The following is a 21,129-nucleotide window of genomic DNA, read 5'->3' as shown; positions in this document are numbered from 1 at the left end:
CCAGTAGGTGTGGTCCGTTGTCTCCTGCACCCCTCTTTGGAAACAACTATCAAATGCCCAGCCTTGATGTATAGAATGTGTATACCCTTTCCCCAGCAACTCCATTTGGACAAATAGGTCGTTTTCCCCCACGTAATTCCCCTCTTGGTGAGCTCCTGTAGTAGGAAGCAGCGAAAGGACCTCCTTTTTAAAAAAATTTTTAAATTGAAGTATAATTGATTTACAATGTTGTATTCATTTCTGATGTACAGCATAGAGATTCAGTTCTACATACATATGTATTATTTTTCATTACAGGTTACTACAAGCCATTGAATTTAGTTCCCTGTGCTATATATTAGGACCTTTTTGTTTATTCTGTACATAGTAGTTTGTATCTGGCAATTCCAAACCCCCAGTTTATCCCTCTCTGCCCCATTCTCTGCTGGTAACCATAAGTTTGTTTTCTATGTCTGTGAGTCTCTTTCTGTTTTGTAAATGGGTTCATTTGTGTCATTTTTTTAGATTCCACATAAAAGTGGTATCATGTATTTGTCTTTCTGTCTGACTTACTTCATTTAGTATGATAAACTCTGTGTTCAACCATGTTGCTGCCAATGGCATTATTTCATTCCTTTTTATGGCTTCCATTGTATGTGTGTGTATATATATACCTATATATACATACCGCATTTTCTTTATCCATTCATCTGTCAGTGGACATTTAGGTTTCTTCCATGTCCTGGCTATTGTAAATAGTGCTGCTATGAATGTTGGGGTACATCTATCTTTTCAAATTAGAATTTTCTCTGGATATATGCCCAGGAGTGGGATTGCTGGATCATATGGTAACTCTTTTTTTTAGTTTTTTTAATGACCCTCCCTACTGTTCTCCATAGTGGCTGCACCAATTTACATTCCCACCAACAGTGTAGGAGGGTTCTTTTTCTCAACACCCTCTCCAGCATTTATAATTTGTACACTTTCTGATGATGGCCATTCTGACTGGTGTGAAGTGATATCTCATTGTAGTTTTGATTTGCATTTCTCCAATAATTAGTTATGTTGAGCATCTTTTCATGTACCTGTTGGCCATCTGTATGTCTTCTTCAGAGAAATGTCTGTTTAGATCTTCTGCCCACTTTTTGATTGAGTTTGTTTTTTGTTTTTTTTTTTTGATACTGAGCTGTGTGAGCTGCTTATATGTTTTGGAAATTAGTCCCTTGTCAGTTTCATCATTTGTGAATATTTTCTCCCATTCTGTAGGTTCTCTTTTCATTTTTTTATGGCTTCCTTTGTTGTGCAAAAGGTTTTAAGTTTAATTAGGTCCCATTTCTTTATTTTTGTTTTTATTTCCATTACTCTAGGAGATGGATCCAAAAAAATACTGCTGTGATTTATTTCAGAGTGTTCTGCCTATGTTTTCCTCTAGGAGTTTTATAGTATCTGGCCTTACATTTAGGTATTTAATCCATTTTGAGTTTATTTTTGTATATGGTGTTAGAGAATACTCTAATTTCATTCTTTTATGTGTAGCTGTCCAGTTTTCCCAGCACCACTTATTGAAGAGAATGTTTTTTCTTCATTGTATATTCTTGCCTCCTTTGTCGTAGAGTAATTGGCCATAAGTGCATGGGTTTATTTCTGGGCTTTCTATCCTGCTCCATTGATCTGTGTGTCTGGTTTTGTGCCAGTACCATGCTGTTTTGATTACTGTAGCTTTGTAGTACAGTCTGAAGTCAGGGAGCATGATTCCTCCAGCTTTGTTCTTCTGTCTCAAGATTGTTTTGGGCCCAATGGGGGCTTTTTGAATATGGGGTCTTTTGTGTTTCCATACAGATTTTTGACATTTTTTGTTCTAGTTCTGTGAAAAATGTCATTGGTAGTTTGATAGAGATTGCATTGACTGTAGATTACCTTAGGTAATACAGTCATTTTAACAGTATTGATTCTTCCAATCCAAGAACATGGTATATCATTCCATATGTTTGTGTCATTTTCAGTTTCTTTCATCATTGTCTTACAGTTTTCTGAGTACAGGTCTTTTGCCTCCTTAGGTAGGTTTATTCCTAGGTATTTTACTGTTTTTGATGCAATGGTAAATGGGATTGTTTCCTTAATTTCTCTTTTTGATATTTTGTTATTAGTATATAGAAATGCAACAGATTTCTGTGTATTAATTTTGTGTCCTGCAACTTTACTGAATTAATTGATGAGCTCTAGTAGCCTTCTGGTAGTGTCTTTAGGATTTTCTATGTACAATATCATGTCATCTGCAAATGGTGACAGTTTTATTACTACTTTTCCAATTTGGATTCTTTTTATTTCTTTTTCTTTTGATTGCTCTGGGTAGGATTTCCAAAACTATGTTGAGTAAAAGTGGTGAGAGTAGGCATCCTTGTCTTGTTTCTGATCTTAGAGGAAATGCTTTTAACTTTTTACTATTAAGTATGATGTTAGCTGTGGGTTTGTCATATATGGCCTTTATTATGCTGAGGTATGTTCCATCATAAATGGATGTTGAATTTTATCAGAAGCTTTTTGTGCCTCTATTGAGATTGATCATATGGTTTTTATTCTTCAATTTGTTAATATGGTGTATAACATTGATTTGTGGATATTGAAAAATCCTTGCATCCCTGGAATAAATCCCACTTGATCATGGTGTATGATCCTTTTAATGTATTGTTGGAGTTGGTTTGCTAACATTTTGTTGAAGATTTTTGCATCTATGTTCATCAGTGATACTGGCCTGTAATTTTCTTTTTTTGTGATAACTTTTCTGGCTTTGATATCAGGGTGATGGTGTCCTCATAGAATGAGTTCAGAAGTGTTCCTTCCTGTGCAATTTTTTGGAATAGTTTGAAAAGGATAGGTGTTAACTTTTCTCTAAATGTTTCGTAGAATTCACCTGTGAAGCTGTCTGGTCCTGGACTTTTGATTGTTGGGAGTTTTTAAATTACTGATTCAATTTCAGTACTGGTAATTTGTCTGTTCATATTTTCTGTTTCTTCCTGGTTCAGTCTTGGGAGATTGTACCTTTCCAAGACTATCCATTTCTTCTTGGTTGTCCATTTTATTGGCATATAGTTAGTTCCTCATAATAGTCTCTTACGGTCCTTTGTAGTTCTATGGTGTCGGTTGTAACTTCTTTTTCGTTTTTGATTTTGTTGATTTGGGCTCTCCCTTTTTTTTTTTTTTTGATCAATTTGGCTGAAGTTTTATCAGTTTTGTTTATCCTTTCAAGAACCAGCTTTTATTTGTTTCATTGATCTTTTCTATTGTTTTTTAGTCTCTTATTTATTTCTTTTCTGATCTTTATGATTTTTTTCCTTCTGCTAGCTTTGGATTTTGTTCTTCTTTCTCTAGTTGCTTAGGTGTAAGCTTAGGTTGTTTATTTGAGGTTTTTCTTGTTTCCTGAGATAAGCTTGTATGAAAGGACCTCCTTTTTAGCAAATTCTATGGGCTCCCTGTCCATATCCCTTGAGCTCTGCCTTTTCAGAGCACTCCCACTGATTTCCACATGGCAGCATCTACATTTCTGTGCTGGACAGCTTTTTCTGGAACAGTAGGGGCCACTATGCTCCTATGAGTGGCAGGCTTGAAATGCCAACAAATTAACACCCCTGAGAGAAGCTTTCAACCAATGAATCTTGGCTGTTGAGGTATGATTACCTCAGCTCCCTTTCCCCTCATGTGAGATAAATTTGAGATCTGTGTTTTATACCATTTCCCAGAGCCTCTTCATGGGATTGATTTCCAGTTACCTATTGTGGGTAGGTGACTAGATAATGTACTCCTTTTTGGATGCCTTCTCTTCCAAATCACTTTTCCATTCTCCTGTTCACTTTCCTAAACCTCCCAAATAGAATACTTGCACTTGCACTGAATTCTTAGGGAGAACCCAAACTAAGATACCCCCTAAACATTATATCAGACCATTAAAGAAGCTTCCATTAACCCATTAACTGTAAGGGTAAGGAAGCATGGGTTAAGGATTCTGATAGCTTTTAGAGGCTCCAACAGAGCAGGGGGAATTTTGGCAAAGAAGTTCTATGTGAGCAAACGCATTGATTTTAGCTTTCCATTGGTCACTTATTCTCAAAACAAGCCAAGCAGCCCTTGCAAGGCTTGGTGGTTTTTGAGTCAGTTTTCTTCACCTACTTCCATCTCTCACAGTGGATAAAGTCAATACTATTTCTGTGATGAGAATTGTCCACTGCCTTTATAGATAAGGGATCTGGGTTTCAATCCCAGCTCTCCCATTTGTGGTGTAAATGGGCATGTTTTAAAATTCTTTTGAACTTTTGTTTACTTGTTTCTAAATTTAGGGCAAAAAATACCTATTAGGTAATTGATTCAACAACTATTTTTTGTGTGTTAGCTCCCTGAGGGTACAGTCATGAATAGTTATAGTTTCTTCTCATGACACTCACAGCATAGATGTTGTGGATTCTGGAATCAGACAGCTTGTCTTCAAATGCTACTTCAGCTAGCTCTGTGACCTCCCTAACCCTCTGTTTTTCTTTGTAAAGTGGGACCAGTTTCCTCACAGAGATGTGAGAAGTAATGCCTATACTCAGGGTAAAGCACATAGTACATTATTCCCAGTAGGTAGAAAATGTTCAATGAGTGGGTAAGTCATAAGAAGATTACAATAGTTAATATTTATTGAGTGTTGACTACTTGCCAGTCACTGCTTTAAGCATTTTAAATGCATAAACTCATTTAAGTCACCCAAGAATCCTTAGACATTATTCCTTGTTAGTTTTATCATCCCCGTTTTGTGTGTCAGAAGTTACACAGCTGAGATTCGGAGGATTTGAACCCAGCTGGTCTGGATGCAGAACCCACACTCTTAAACTTGCACCTTCCCTTCTTAAGGTGTGGTTCTTGGAGGAGCTTGTTAGAAGTGCAGAATGTTGGGCACACCCTAGACCTACTGAATCCAAATCTAGAATTGAACAAGATGCTCAGGGGATTCATATGCCCATTACAATTGGAGAAGGACTGCTCTACCCCCATGCCAATTGAAGTACGATGAGTTAAGGGCTTCAGTGGAACTGTCTAAGATGCTGAAGTCCAGGAAGGCCTAAACTGATAATTAAGTGAAATACAACATGCCTTATCTGAAAGTCACTGGTATATAGGTGCTCAATAAACACACACACATGCACACCCATGCCACAGACATACCACCATTGTGAACATGAACATATAGCAGTGATTCGTGAAGGCCTAGCTTCCCCCTCTACCACAGCTGCCCCCAGGGTGCTGCTAGCCCTCACTCTGTATTTGTCATCTGCCATTAGGCATTATTGGTGACAGCTGGGTTCTCTCTCACTTTGATGGTTCAGGATGGAATTTGCATAGGCATAATTGGTTTGTTTCCTTCCCTTTGTTGTCATGGTTACTCAGTTCATTTGCATCTTCAAGCTTCTCTCATATTAACATGAAAACCCACTCAGAGTGTCTCCTTCAAAGGGGAAGGGACTCATACGTGAAGGATGAAGCAGTCCTAATTCTCAGGGGTCTGGGTCATGGTTTTAGATGAAGGCACCTCCAGAGTGGAGACAGTTTCTAAGATCCAGCCTGAAACAACAGTTCAGCTGGAGGACCTCCTCGTCAGATCTGGGTTTGGAGCTCTGTGTCTTGCCTATGTGCAAAAAATGTTCCCTGAAGCAGAAAATAAGTCATTATTGTAATGTGACTCAGTGCAGAGACTCTGAGGAGAAGGCACACTTTCCAAGGCAGTTCATTCTTCTGGTTGTTCAGGGAGGAACAAAAAGTTTTAGCTCATTAAGCTTTTAGCACTAATGATGTCAGTGACAAAAGAAACATAAGGCTCTTTGGTCATCCCTCACTTACTTATCATAGTTCCCAGATTACTTTTTGTATCCCTGTTTAAACCATCTACTGTACCCAAACCACTAAAAAATTTAATGGCTTAAAATACCAACCATCTTATTATTTCACGTGATTCAGTGGGTTGATTGAGCTAAACTGGATGGCTCTTCTGCTCCTGATGTCAGCTGGGGCAGCAGTCTTCTGGGGGCTGATTGGACCAGGATGTCCAACATGGCTTGCTCACATGGTTGGCAGTTGATGTAGGCTTTTGGCAGAAAGCTCCAGTGGGCAGTTAAGCAGAGTTCCTTGGTTCCCCTCCATGTAGCGTCTCTATTTTGCTTGGACTTCTCACAACACTGTAGCTGAGTCCCAAAAGGGAATACTCCAAGGAAAGAAGTTCTCTATTGGACAAGGGACAGCAATTCAAGGGGAGAAGAAATAGGCTCTCTACCTCTCAATGAGCACACAGGGAAGGCAGGACTTACTGGGGAATCCTTGGAGTCTAGCTCACATACCCCACTTCCTGACCTTTTTGTCCACCTTTCCCCAACTCCTTAAATTTTTCCACTGTGCCCTCTGGAATTCTTGTTCAGTCATCAGTAGAATTCCTTTTATTCTAAATCTCTTCTCTGAATGTTTCCTTTACCTTCTTGCTCTCTATGAAACCTCATTTTGTCTTGTGCACACAACTTTTCTTGCCGCCCTCTCAGGTGATAGCTGTTTTCTCTCCCATGTTCCTCATCTTGTTGGGCTGGAAGGTGGGATTGGACCCTTTCCTTGCTATTTCTAGTTTCCCAGACCCTTCTCTCTTCTTCCTCCTAATACCACCCATCTCCATCTTTGAATGTCAGGTCATCAGACCATACCACCCACCTCTCCTCCTGGTTACAGTCATCTACCAACCCTGTGTCATTCTCCTTTCCTTTAAGATTTTTACATCCTGCTCACTGTCACTCTTGCTGATACTGTCCTGTCCTGTCCTGATTCTTGGGGATTTCCATACCATGTCAGTAACTTTTCCAGTATTCTGCCTCTCTGTACTTTGACTTTCCTTCTTCCTGCGATTTTCTTTCTCCCCTCCTCAGCCACACACTATTATAGTCATGCCCTGGAATTATTTCCAGTTCCTTTGTCTTCTTCATAATCTCTGTTCTCCTAAGGCATCCATCCAAGCAGTCATTTTGATTCCCTAAGAAGTGGAGCTGGGACATTACAAACTTACCCACAGTACCCTTAATGAAGGATGGCTTTAGCCATTTTATTTAAGAGCTGCTTAACGGAGATGAGCAGTACCCACCAATAGCATGTTCAACATTAGAATGAAGAAACCTGCTAAATCTGCAGGGACATAACAGAGTGTGGGGCACAATGTAACGGCACTCATGCTGCATTTAGAGGCAAAAAGGCTAGGTGTGAAATCTAGCTTTGTTTCTTGGGTGTATGGTTCATTGGGCAATTCACTTAATTCCTATGAGTATCAGTTTCCTTGTATAAAACTACCAGAAGACATTCAGCTGACTCGACCTCATAGGGTTGTTTTGAGGATTAAATAAAACATATATGTGATATTTGTAAATTTGTAAAGGTATGGAGAATGGACTAGGGGGCTAGTCAGTAGGGTGAGCAATGATGATAGTTTGTAGTAGCTGCAAATGGAGAAACATGGAAGGATGGGAGTGAGATACAGGACAAGACTCAACAGGACTGGGTAGTGCTTGGTCATGAGGCTTCAGCGAGCAGAGGAAGTGAAGGATGCCAAGAGTAACCAACTGGCTTCTGCTCTATAGCCCTTGGATGAATGATGGTGCAACTTGCTGAGACAGGGAATAGGTCATGAATAAGGACCAAGTTTGTTTTAGGCACTTATGAGTTTGGTTTGGAAGTGATTGGTTTGGGGTGCCCTTGAATATCCATGAGGAGGTGTCAGATAAGCCATTGGTAGAGATCTGGAGCACAGAGGAGAGGTCTAGGGTGGAGAAGAAATGTGTCATAGAAATGTCTGAGGTACAGGTGTATATGAGACAGTGGGAAGGAGAGATGAGGAACTCCAAAATCTAATTGCTTAGTAGAAGAGGACAAACCTACCCAGGAGACAGAGAGCCCAGAAAAGAAGGAAGAAGACCAGCAGAGTGTTACGACTTTATAAAATCTTACCTTCTCTTGGCTGCAACAGTAAGTGGTCCACAGTAGCTGAAGGTTTTGTGAAATAAGTCAGAGGAGAACAAAAAGATTTCTCATGGGTTCAATGACATTATCTAGTCAATTCCTCAAAAGTGTAGGGCTACCTATGCCCATATTTTTTTCCTCAGTTTTTGAGATGAAGAAACTAAGTTACACTAGAAAAAAAATTTGACCAGTGTGAAATCACAGAAACCTGAACTGGACGGGACCAGTTTCTGGTTTGGAGCTTCAGTCTCCTTGGTACCTGTGACCGCAGGCTGAGCTCATGGCCCTTCTCTTTTTCGTCAGGGTCCAGAGGAGTTACAGGAAGTGCAACACTCTATACACAGTTGGCACTCAGTAAATATTTGTTGATTAATCACATGAACAGCCTATATGTTTCTTCCTGACATATATTCATCTTACCCACAGGAATTAGCTATTCTTACCCATGCACTGCCCCAAGGTCCTGATTCATAATCAAACAAAACTTCTGTCCAATTCATTGAGGTTTGCTTTTTAAAAACCGCAGTAGCTCTTATGTTCTCACATGCCCAAGAGATTATTTTCCTCTTGTGTGCTCTTGGTCATCTCCTTCTTATGTGCAAAAGTATTTGGAAACAGTTCTTTGTGTAGATAAAATGAAAATTTTTTTTTTGTTTGTTTGTCTTAATAGAAGAAGACGTTTTTGTCTTTGGGAGAGATGGCAGGCAGAGCTCCCAGCCTGGCTATGAAAAAGTCATCACAAAGTGGTTTCCTGCCAGTTGCCTTTTCTTTTTGAAAAATGGGCTCATGGCAGTTACTAAAACTGAAGTTAACAAAGAGAAACTATGAAAAGAAAATGAAGCTCTGTGCATGCATTTGTGTGTGTGTGTGTGTGTGTGTGTTTGTGTGTTAATATTTGGTACTTTAAGAAGGAAGCAGATCCACCAGCATTTTCACTCCTACACTGTACAGAACTGCATGCATATTGTGGACAAGTTGTGTACTAGAATCTTCATAGCACTATTGCCAACAGCCCCAAACTGAATACTCATTCTGTCAGTTAGCTTCTGCCATGTAACAAACAATTCTAACACTTAGCAGTTAAAACAACAATTCATGATTCTCCAGGTCAGCAATTTTAACTGGATCTTTTTGGGTAGTTTTTCTGATCTGGGCTAACTGAGATCACCTGAGTCTGGCCCAGATCAGAGAACTGTCCAGAAGAATGTGAACTAAACATTGATTGTTGTCACAGGTCACTACATTTGGGGTGGTTTGCTAGATAGCAATAGATGAGTGATACAAAGCTATCTCAGTTCATAGTCTAAAAGGGCATAGGCAAATTTCTCAAGTTCCTGCAATAAAAGGTGTAGCAATTATTTCCCCCCAATTTTCCATTCTCCTTTGCTTAAAGACAGACTCATGTTCTTGAAAACAGAGTGGTAACTGCTGAAATTTTCCTTTGTGAATTTAGTTATCAGCTGCTCTAAAATCAAATGATTTTCTTTTTCTTTTTTTTTTTCCTGGAAAAAGCACAGTTTTATTTTAGTTTATTTATTATTTTTTAAATTGAAGTATAGTTGATTTAGAATGTTGTGTTAGTTTCAGGTGTACAGCCACGTGATTCAGTTTTATATATATATATATATATATATATATATATATATATATATATATATATATATATTCTTTTTCAGATTCTTTTCCATTATAGGTTATTACAAGATATTGAATATAGTTCCCTGTGCTATATAGTACACCCTTTTTGCTTATCTGTTTTATGTATAGTAATTTGTATCTGTTAATACCATACTCCTAATTTCTTCCCCCATCCCTTTTCCCCTTTGGTCACCATAAGTTTGTTTTCTATGTCTGTGAGTCTTTTTCTGTTTTGTAAATAAGTTCATTTCTATCATTTTTTATTTTTTATATTCCACATATAAGTGATATCATACAGTATTTGTCTTTCTTGAGGCAGTTTTCGACTGAGAAGATCCCCTGAGAATTGCAGTGTTCCATGAGGGTGGTGCTTGTGTGACTTGGTGTCTCCAGATTTCAGCCAAAGGCCAATTGTCACCAATCGTGGGCCAAGAATAAAAACCTTCCTGATTCTGGGTAGATGAAACTTAAACAAAACAATTTGCAGGGACACAAAGACAAGACCGAAGAAGTAGTTCACATAAGGTATATTTTTTTCCAATTTTTTAAAAACATTTTTTATTAAGTTATAGTCATTTTATAATGTTGTATCAAATTCCAGTGTAGAGCACAATTTTTCAGTTGTACATGAACATACATATATTCATTGTCACATTCTTTTTCACTGTGAGCTACCACAAGATCTTGTATATGTTTCCCTGTGCTATACAGTATAATCTTGTTTATCTATTCTACATATGCCTGTCAGTATCTACAAATTTTGAACTCCCAGTCTGTCCCTTCCCACCCCCTACCCCCCTGGCAACCACAAGTTTGTATTCTATGTCTATGAGTCTGTTTCTGTTTTGTATTTGTTCTTTTTTTTTTTTTTTTTTTTTTAGATTCCACATATGAGCGATCTCATATGGTATTTTTCTTTCTCTTTCTGGCTTACTTCACTTAGAATGACATTCTCCAGAGACATCCATGTTGCTGCAAATGGAGTTATGTTGTTGGTTTTTGTGGCTGAATAGTATTCCATCATATAAATATACCACATCTTCTTTATCCAGCCATCTGTTGATGGACAGTTAGGCTGTTTCCATGTCTTGGCTATTGTAAATAGTGCTGCTATGAACATTGGGGTGCAGGTGTCTTTTTGAAATAGGGTTCCTTCTGGATATATGCCCAGGAGCGGGATGACTGGGTCATATGGTAAGTCTATTCCTAGTCTTTTGAGGAATCTCCATACTGTTTTCCATTCAGTGACTGCACCAACCTGCATTCCCACCAGCAGTGTAGGAGGGTTCCCTTTTCTCCACAGCCTCTCCAGCATTTGTCATTTGTGGACTTTTGAATGATGGCCATTCTGACTGGTGTGAGGTGATACCTCATTGTAGTTTTGATTTGCATTTCTCTGATAATTAGTGATATTGAGCATTTTTTCATGTGTCTATTGATCATTTGTATTTCTTCCTTGGAGAATTGCTTGTTCAGATCTTTTGCCCATCTTTGGATTGGGTTGTTTGGTTGTTTCTTATTAAGTCGTATGAGCTGCTTATATATTCTGGAGATCAAGCCTTTGTCGGTTTCAGCATTTGCAAAGATTTTCTCCCATTCTATAGGTTGTCTTTTTGTTTTACTTATGGTTTCCTTTGCTGTGCAGAAGCTTGTAAGTTTCATTAGGTCCCATTTGTTTATTCTTGCTTTTATTTCTTCTAGGAGAAAATTTTGAGATGTATGTCAGATAATGTTTTGCCTATATTTTCCTCTAGGCGGTTTATTGTATCTTATCTTATGTTTAAGTCTTTGATCCATTTTGAGTTTATTGCTTTATATTTCTTTATGGCCATTGTTTTAAAGTCTATTTTGTCTGAAATCAGTACTGCTACACCTGCTTTTTTGGCTTTTCCATTTGCATGGAATATCGTTTTCCATCCTTTCACTCCCAGTCTATATGTGTCCTTCTCCCTAAAATGAGTCTCTTGTATGCAGCATATTGAAGGTTCTTGCTTTATTATCCAATCTGCCACTCTATGTCTTTTGATTGGAGCATTTAGCCCATTAACATTTACAGTAATTAATGATAGATGCATGTTTATTACCATTTTGAACTTATTTTTGCAGTTGATTTGGTATTTCCTCTTTGTTCCTTTCTTCTTCCTTTTGTGGTTTGTTAATTTTCCTTTGTATTATCTTGAATTTTATTTATTTTTTGTGACTCACTTGTAAGTTTTTGGCTTGTGGTTACCTTTTTCTGTAAGTCTATTAACCCATTACTATAACTGTTCATATTAACATATAGTAATACAAGCTCAAGCCCATCCTACCAAGACAAAAAATTTAAAAACGTAAAAAAAAAACTATATATTTTCTTGCTTCCCTCTCCCACTCTTAATGATTTAGATGTCTTCTTTTACAATTTCGTGTTTATTCTATTTGTAATTCATGGTAGTTATCACCTTTCCAGTTGTGTGTTTCTCATTTCTGTAGCATCCTGCTTCTTTTCTATTTAGAGTAGACCTTTCAGTATTTCTTTTAGCCTGGGTTTAGTGTTGCTAAACTCTTCTAGTTTTTGCTTTTCTGTGAAATTCTTAATCTTTCCTTCTATTCTAAAGGATAGCCTTGCTGGATAAAGTATCCTAGGCTGCATCTTTTTTAAATTCAGGACTTTGATATATCTTGCCACTCCCTTCTGGCCTGTAGTGTTTGTGTAGAGAAGTCAGCTGAGAGCCTTATGGGGGTTCCCTTGTAACTCTTTTTTCTCTTGCTGCCTTTAGAATCATTTCTTTATCATTGACTCTGGCCAACTTGATTATGATAGGTCTTGGTGTGGGTCTGTTTGAGTTCTTCGTGTTTGGAACCCTCTGAGCTTCCTGTACTTGGGTATCTGATTCCTTCTTTAGGTTTGGGAAGTTTTCAGTCATGATTTCTTCAGATACCTTTTCAGTCCCCTTTGTTCTTTCTTCCCCTTCTGGAACCCCTATAATTTGTAGATTGGCATGCTTTATATTATCCCATAGGCCCCTTATATTGTTTTCATTGGTTTTTATTTGTTTTTTCTGTCAGCTGTTCTGATTGGGTGTTTTCTGTTGTCCTGTCTTCATGGTCACTTATTCGTTCTTCTGCATTATCTAGCCTGCTTTGTACAGCCTTTAGATCAGCTCTCATCTCAGCCAATGAGTTTACCAATTCTACTTGGCTCTTCTTTATAGCTTCAATTTCATTTTTGACATATTTTATATCTCTGAACACTAACTGTTTCATTTCCTTCAGTACTTTGATCACTCCTTTTTTGAAATCTTGATCTAGTAGGCCATCAATGTCTATTTCCTTGATCGTGCTTTCAGGGAATTTCTCTTGCTCTTTTAATTGGGAGTGGTTCCTCTGCTTCTTCATATTGCTCGTATCTCTCTGGCACTGTGGCTCATGGAGTATCAGTTATATCTATTGTGGTCCTTAAGGAGTTTATTTATCTATCTAAAGCCTATGCAGGAATAAAACTTAAGAAAAAAAAGAGAGAATTTTAAAAGACGGGAGAAAAAAAGGTTTGAAAACAGTGTATAATCAGTAATAGAAGAGCAAGTTGAATCAGACTAACAATCAAGTTGAGACACCTTTTAAAAACCTTAAAAAAAAAAGGAGAAAAGAACAAAAAACAGTATTTGAAACCTGTGTATAATCAATAACAGGAAATCAAAACCAAGAGAAATAAAAATGAAATGTGGATTTTAAAAAATAATAAAAATATTTTAAAAGAAAAATTTAAAAGGAATTAAAACTGGAAGCATATACAATTGTTTAAAAAGTAAAAATTAAAAAGGTAATAGAAAATAGAATAGATTAAAAAAAGATTAAAAGGGGGGGTGCTGTGTTCTCGTGGAGACTGTGTGCTCTTAATGATTCTGTCGAGAGGTCTTTCTGTCTTTGCCCTGTTTTGCAAACTCAGCTTGCTGCTTCCAGAGGCCCTCGGTTGGTGCCCGTCATCTGTGCTGCTGCTAGTGCCTGTTGGCAAGCAGATTGCGCCCCCTCCCAACGCTGCAGTCAGGTGCTGCTTTCCTGCCAGGAAGGCGGTGGCCACCCACCCTCTCCTGGCACTGGTTGCTCCCCTGCTCTGTGCAGCTGCCCGCTCCACCCGGGGTCCATGCTCTGTAGGCAGGCTCAGGGAAGACCATGGAACAGCCCCGCCCCTGCTCTGGGCCAAAACCCAGCTCCTTGTTTGTCTTGGCAGCCTGAGTTCTCTGAGGTACCAGGGCGGAAAGATCCTATCTGCCTCGGGCTGTAAACAAGTCACTGTCTGGCCTTTGAGGCTGCTAAGCCCTTAGGTATGGATACAGGTTTCGCCCCCGCCCCCACCCCCGCCTGGGTGCTAAGCGCTGGAGGATATGGTGGCTGTGCCTGAGCCCCGGCCTCTCTTCACCTGAAAACCTTTCGCGGGTTTTCAGCGATGGGGGTATGCACCCTTACCCCCAGGGCACATCAGCCATGTTGTTTTATGGAGGGCCCAGGTTGTTCTGCCCTGTGTACCCACTCATCCATGGCGGCAGCACCCTGCAGTCCCCCGGGGCTGCCTCAGTGCAGCCGTCCCAGTCCTCCGCCCTGCTCGGGCAGCCTGTCCCGTCCCCAACCTGTGGCTTTGCCTCTAGGGCTGGGAGTTACGGAGACCCTCTGTGCCTGTTTAACTTAGTTCTGTCGGTCAAGGGGCGCTCCATACAGATCCGAGCCTCAGAGGCTCCCCCTCCCTCCTGCTGACCTCTCTGTTGGAGAGGGGAGACCCAGCGAACGAGTGCCGTTCCTCCTTTGCCGCTCCCTCCCCACTGGACCACTTCCGCACTGTTTTGCTTTTTCTTTATTTTTTCCTTTTCTCCTACCAAATTTGTGGCATCTTTGTCTTTTGAAGAGGGCAGTGTTCTGTTGGGAGTTCAGCAGGTGCTCTGGTTTGCTGAATGGGTCCGTGGATGTGAGTTTTCATGTATTTGTGGGAGACGGTGAGCTATGAGCATCCTTCTGCTCTGCCATCTTGGCCCTCTCTCTCAAATGGTTTTCTTAAATGCAGTATCCTGCCAATTGGAACAACCAGCCATCTAGAGCTTTATAAACACCTTTAAATCAGGGTTTCTCAACCTCAGTACTACTGCATATTGGACCGGATCATTCTTGGTTGTTCTGTGTGTCGGAGGATGTTGAGCAGCATCCCTGGTCTCTATTCATGAGATACCAGTCGTCCCCCTTCCTCCAATTATGATGACAAAATGTCTCCAGACACTCCCAAGTGTCCCCTGGGGGCACAGTTGCTTCTGGTTGAAAACCAATGCTGTAGAAAAACCGTTCAGGGAACATCAACTCAGGAATCACTATGAAAACTGAGGAGGGTGATGATATGTGGGTGACAGTGATGTAAGTCAAGAGAGAGGGAGAAGAGAGATGAACGTTTATCCGGGCCCCACTGTGTGCGTTGCTTATGTCGTTAAAGTCTCACAACCCATGAAGGAGCTGCCATTACCTTCTTGAACAGATGAGGAGCTAGAGGCTTAGGGGACATCAGTAACATGTGACTATTAAGGTGAATCTGGTGATCCAATCCAGGGCTCTCTGACTCCAGTACCCTCACTCTTTCCCCCAGGAATCCAGGGCAGCTGCCTCCCACTGGTCCCAAGGAGGGAACACAGACTCTACTCTAATGAGCTCAAAGCCAGTACCTAAGGTCTGATGCGTGACCGTGGGGAGGGCGAGCCTCAGGCGGGGTCACCACTCATCACAACTCCAGGTCATAGAATCTTCTCTAGGCCCAGGTATAGAACATGGAGGACTCTCACCAGTTAAGGATAAGAAGCATGTGGGCAGTTTAAACACACCAATAATACCCACACCTCATATAGCTTGATAGTTCTCTTTACAAGAATTTTTAATCTTTAAAACAATTAATATAACTTATAGTTTAACAGACAAGGCCTGCACATAGTAGAAAATTTACAAGATGTCAAAAAATAAAGAAGATAAGTTTCCCCCATGTTTTTATCATCCAAATCCTTAATTCTCATCCTAGAAGGCAACTACTGTTTTCCTTTTTGGTGTATCCTTCCAGAGATACTCTGTATATGGCCAAGCAAATTACATGTATTTTTTCCATCATGGCAGCATAGTATACACATTATTGAGACCCTTCCCACACACACTCTCTATCTGTAGATTTATTAATCAATTGGTCTGCCTGTCTATCTTGGAGCACCTTTCATATCAATACATGAAGATCTGCCTCCTCCTTTTAATGATTGCCTAGTATTCCATATTAGGAATATGGCATAATTTGGTAAACCAATCTTTTAGTGATGGACATTTAGGTTGTTTCCACTCTGTTACTGTTACAAATAAAGCTCTACACACACACTTTACAATGAACATCTCTGTACACACACTTTCCCCCACATAGAAAGTGTTTCTGTTCACTTGGTTTCATTTCATAACCTTTCATTTTCCCTTTCTGCCAGCAGTGTCAGTATTGAGATCAGCGTAACTTTGGAAACAAGGGAGGGAAATAGAGCATCTGAACACAATATCAAGTATACAGTTAACCTTGATAAATCAAGCCTCAGAACTAAAAATAGAAAGGAAACTGATGACACGTGATAAGTTAAATATTATGTCAGCTGGCTTCTCAGACCCCAGGTACCTCATCTAAAAACTGCTGGAGCAGGATAAGACCTTAGATATTCTTTAGTGAGTCCCTCCCCCCTTGTTTTTACCCACGAGGACATTGGGGTCCCAAGATACTTGTAAATAGTAGAGCTTAGTTAGATTGACATGTAGGTTTTCCAAGTTCCAATTCTATACTCTTTCAAACACACCGTTACAGTGTCCTTCCCAACCCTAGTATTTTTGAAACTGAGAAAAAAAAAGATTATTTAAAACCTAAACTGACTGTATCAAACTCTGCCTTCTAAAGTGGTGATGTAATTCACAGCAATGAAGAATTAAGTCTCTGCTCCCTTGCATCAGAGGGACTGCGAGTGAGGGACAAGGCAAAGATGGATAGTTCATAACCTTTGCCAATGGAGTATTCGACCCATTATGTAATAAAAATAGAACAATGATGTGCGGAAGTGGCTGCCTACCCAGTAGGTGTAGAGTGCTCCAGGACTCTGCATAATATTGTGAGGGGAACGGAGCTTTCAGGGGTACCCTGAGATGATGATCCCCAAACTAGGAGGCAAGGAGTTTTAGAAGACAAGCAGCCGGGCTAAATAACATGGAGGGCTGGCTTAAGTATTTTATAAAGACACAACTGTCTGATAGTTTTAAGTTGTTTTGCCTTGTTGTGGCGTAAACTCAAAGCTTAAGTAAAGTCAGCTTCACACATAAATGTTTCCAGTGAATGGGTCTGGGGTTGTGTCTTCAGTGCAGTCAGGTCAGGGTGGTGCTTTGACATTGTCTGAGCCTCTTGTTGCTTTCTCCCTCAGGTTCACATGAAGGCTGCCATAGCTCTATTCAAATCAGTCTTTAAAATACCTTAAAATTCAAGCTAGGAAGACAGAGATGGGAGGAAAGTGTTCCCCTTGTAATACAGAGAAGAATCTTTCCCAGGACCCCCTTCCCCATGAGACTTTCCCTCTCTTTGGCCAGAGCTTACTCTCATTTCCATCCTTAGCTACAAGGGGGGCTGAGAAGTAAGTACCCCAGCCTCTCACTTAATGGCTTTAATTCACTCTTGAAAGCTCTGCTAAAGTGGAAAGCTGTTAATTTTTTAAAAAGTTCCATGCATTTCAGTGGGAAAAATGACAACATGTTTTGTCCCAATCAAAGATACCCAAATAATTTTCACAGATAAGAAAATATGCCAAGTGAATAATGAGAACAAGTTTACATGAGAAATTAACAAAAATGTGAAAGTAAATAATGCAGTCTGTACACAAAATATAATGTAGAAAAAGTAGACTTGGAGAAGAGGCTGAGGGAGTCATTCTTTGGAAGTGAATTCTTTTGTTTCCACCAGCTTTCCTACTTTAGAGGGGGGGTTCATGGTTATTTTGTACTCAACTGCACTTCAATATAAAGTGATAGCCTGGAAATTATCTTTAGGACAAAATAAAAGATAAACACAAGAGTGCTTTGAAGCGTGTGAAATTGCACATGCATGGAGACTGAAGAGATGGAGATGACACCGCGTCATCCCTCTCGCTTCGTATCCATATGCAAAGCGGAACATTTTGGGCTCATTCAAACATGATACTCAATTCAGATTTGTTCCATATGATATGCTCTGACAAGTAAATGTATGTCGAGTAAAATTGTTGAGCGGGACTTAGGCTGAAACTGAAATGATGTCATATCACTTCTTATAGCATATTTGTTTTGTGTGTTTTGGGGTGAAAGAGTCAATCTCTTAGGAACAAAAGGAGTCATTCAAACAGTGGTACAACTTTTCAAGAGCCGTTATGGCAAAAAGTCATTAGCTGAATAGTCGTTGTGTGAGGGAAGTCTACGTGGAAATGGGGGGATGGAATTCTCATGATTTGTTTCTCATTTATCATAATCACCCCTTAGGCCTGGGCACATTGCCATCCCAACCAAATTAGAGTTAGTATCTTCTTGCAGGGAAGGGGGGTGGTGGCTGTTGGTTAGGCCACTAAGTGTGTCTGCCACAAGATGGCTGGTCCCTTCTGCGTTGCTTGGAAATTTTGCACTATTCAAGGAGTTAACTGAGGTTGGTAATTTGACTTAGATATAATTTTAATCCCAGAGTTAATAGGTCATTGTAGTTCTTAGAAATGTTTCATTGGCAAGTAATTGATGGCCTGTTGCTGGTGCAGAGTCCTCAGAATCACAGAGACTGACAACAGCCCTCCTCCACAATGCAGAAATGGAATGTTTGCACTTGCATTGAAATCTGAAGATTTTCTTAGCAGCATTGATCTTTAACTATCCAAAGTGGCATGCCCGTTCTGCTTACTAGGCTTGGTAATGGCACCGGGGACCATCTCTTGGTGTCATTCATCATCAGTATGAAGCATACCCCAAATCACTTTCCAGATGACCGAACTTGGAACTTTCTTTTCCTTGCTGACTTTGAAATTGAGCTGTTGATTCAATGATCCTTTACTGAGCGTCCATTGTAGCTTAGACACATTTCTCAGTCCTGTGGAAACTTCAAAGATAAATCAGACCCTTCCCTCAAAGAGCTTACAGTCTAGCAGAGGTGATAAGACATGAATAATAATGGTAAAGGTATAAAATAGTATCTGTACCATAAAAGTGGGACAGATATATGTTTGGGGGAAAATTAGGACTATTTATTAATATCCTTAAATTTTTTTTGTATCTCTTGATCTAGTAATTCAAATATATTTAACTTAGGGATCCTTAGACCTCTAAGAAAATCCACATGTGAGCTTCAGGTAAATTTCCTTAAAGGGCATGCAAAAGTGTGGGTATGTTTGATTGCATTATTCTTGGAAGAGGATCCTTAATTTTGTCTAATTCTTAAATAAAAGCATCATTTAATTCACTGTGATACTCCTACTTATAGAAACCCATCTTAAGGAAACAGACATGTAGACAAAGATTTATTAAGCAGGATGTTTATCACAGCATTATGTATAATAGTATAAAACTGGAAACAACCCAAATATTGAACAACTGAGAATTAATTATAGTACATCTGCACAATGGAATTTATGTTCCTGTTGAGATGAGACATCAAAAAATTAATAACATGAAAATATGCTCATGATAAAAAGTTAAGTAAAAAAACCTATGTTCATGGTGTGCTCTCAATTATGTTTTAAAAAAATCACTGAAAAGGCTAAAGGGATAACATAGGAAAATGTTAACAATGATTATCTCTGTGTGTTGTGGTATTGAGCAATTTTTTTTCTTTAATCTTTTCCATATTTCTCAACTCTTTTACAATGAGCCTGGATCACTTTACAAATGAGAAAAAAATAGTTATGTAAAAACTAGTCCAGAGGAACTGTCATGGCACTTCTGCAGTGAGATCTCTTTTATTTGGGAAATCAGAGAGGCCTCTTAAAGGAGGTGGCCTTTGAGCATAACTCTGAATCATGGCCACAGTCTTGACCTTTGGAGGAGCTGGGCGAGGGCAGTCATGGGGAGAGGTTGAAGATGTCAAGAGTTGAAGGAGAGAGCTCTGTGTAGAAGTTGAGGTGTGGTGATGATCTAATCACTCTCCCCAGAAGTCCTGGAGCAGGGAAGGCTGGCCCGGTTTCTGGCAAATGACAGTTCTAGAGTGTGGGCTGACTCCCAGGGCCTCTCAGGACCCCTGAGATATGGCCTCTAATATCCAGGGACCCTACCCATCCATGATACCATTCAATTTGGAGTTACACTGGTTAAATGATGGAAGGATAGGAGTACTCAGAAGTTTGGCCGGTGGACTTTTTGGAGGGATTAGCCAAAAATTTTGAGAGTAAGAATGTAAGACTCAGGGAGGAATGGTGAGAAAGCTATATACATACACACATAGAAAGCTATATATACACACACATATATGTGTGTGTGTATATATAGTTGTGACTTAAGTTGTTTTGAAGCCAGATGTCTTAGTGGGAAGCTGTATTTTTTTTAATCCCTTATATACCTAGAGGAAAATAAAAGCTAGTAACAGATTGATTAATGCCATGTGGTGTAAGATTACACTGCATAATGTTTATTAGTACAATTTACAATTCTACATTGGCTTTAACAAGACAGTATCTTTTAAAGAACTGATTATGCACTTTGACCCATTAATTCATTTGGGGCAATAACACTTAAGAAATTAACTCAAAAAGGGAAAAAGTAGATATTTGTATAAAGTAACTTTTTATAACAGAGGAAAAAATATTATAAATCCACTTGCATAAGAACTCAAGGGTGCTTTAAATATATTAAATAAAAGAAATATATTATTACCATGAAAATGATCCATTTATAGGTTTTGATAGTTATATGGGTACATCAGTGAATTCAGGTTGGAAAAAAGAGCATAAGACTAGTATGTATAGATTGATTGTATTTTGTTACAATACATCCATACAATGTGGGGTCACAGTCTTAAGACTAGTGGATGCTGTAAGGTTAAATGGTTCTATTTTGACAAGTGTTCATCCTTTTTTCTGTATAGGTGTCTGAAGGACTAGACACCTAGTAGCTACATGTCCTAGAAATCTTTGCCAGCCTGCTTTCAGGATAGAGCCTTTCAATGATGGGCACCTTTGCAAGATTTGGAAAGCAGAAGAGAAGCAGAAGTCATTACAGTGATAACAGGAAGTTGTGTGGGCTTTGCCAGACAATAGATGTGAGGTTCTTCAGCAGCTTCTAGGCAGTGTCTTGTAAATACTCACAATGTGGCAGTCCCTGAGACCCTAAGTGGTAGCTTTCTACAATTCCTGCAGGTTCCTGATTTCTTAATCACTACGGGCAGCTTTTCCTTACTGCCATTTCCTGAACCCTTTCAGTGGTTTGGTAAGCATTTAATTTTATGAATTAAGTCGTCATCTTCTTGGAATACCTGGAGTGGTTTCT

The sequence above is a fragment of the Camelus dromedarius genome, chromosome X (assembly GCF_036321535.1).
Source record: "Camelus dromedarius isolate mCamDro1 chromosome X, mCamDro1.pat, whole genome shotgun sequence".
Lineage (NCBI taxonomy): Eukaryota > Metazoa > Chordata > Mammalia > Artiodactyla > Camelidae > Camelus > Camelus dromedarius.
Note: the sequence above shows the minus strand (reverse complement) of the source record.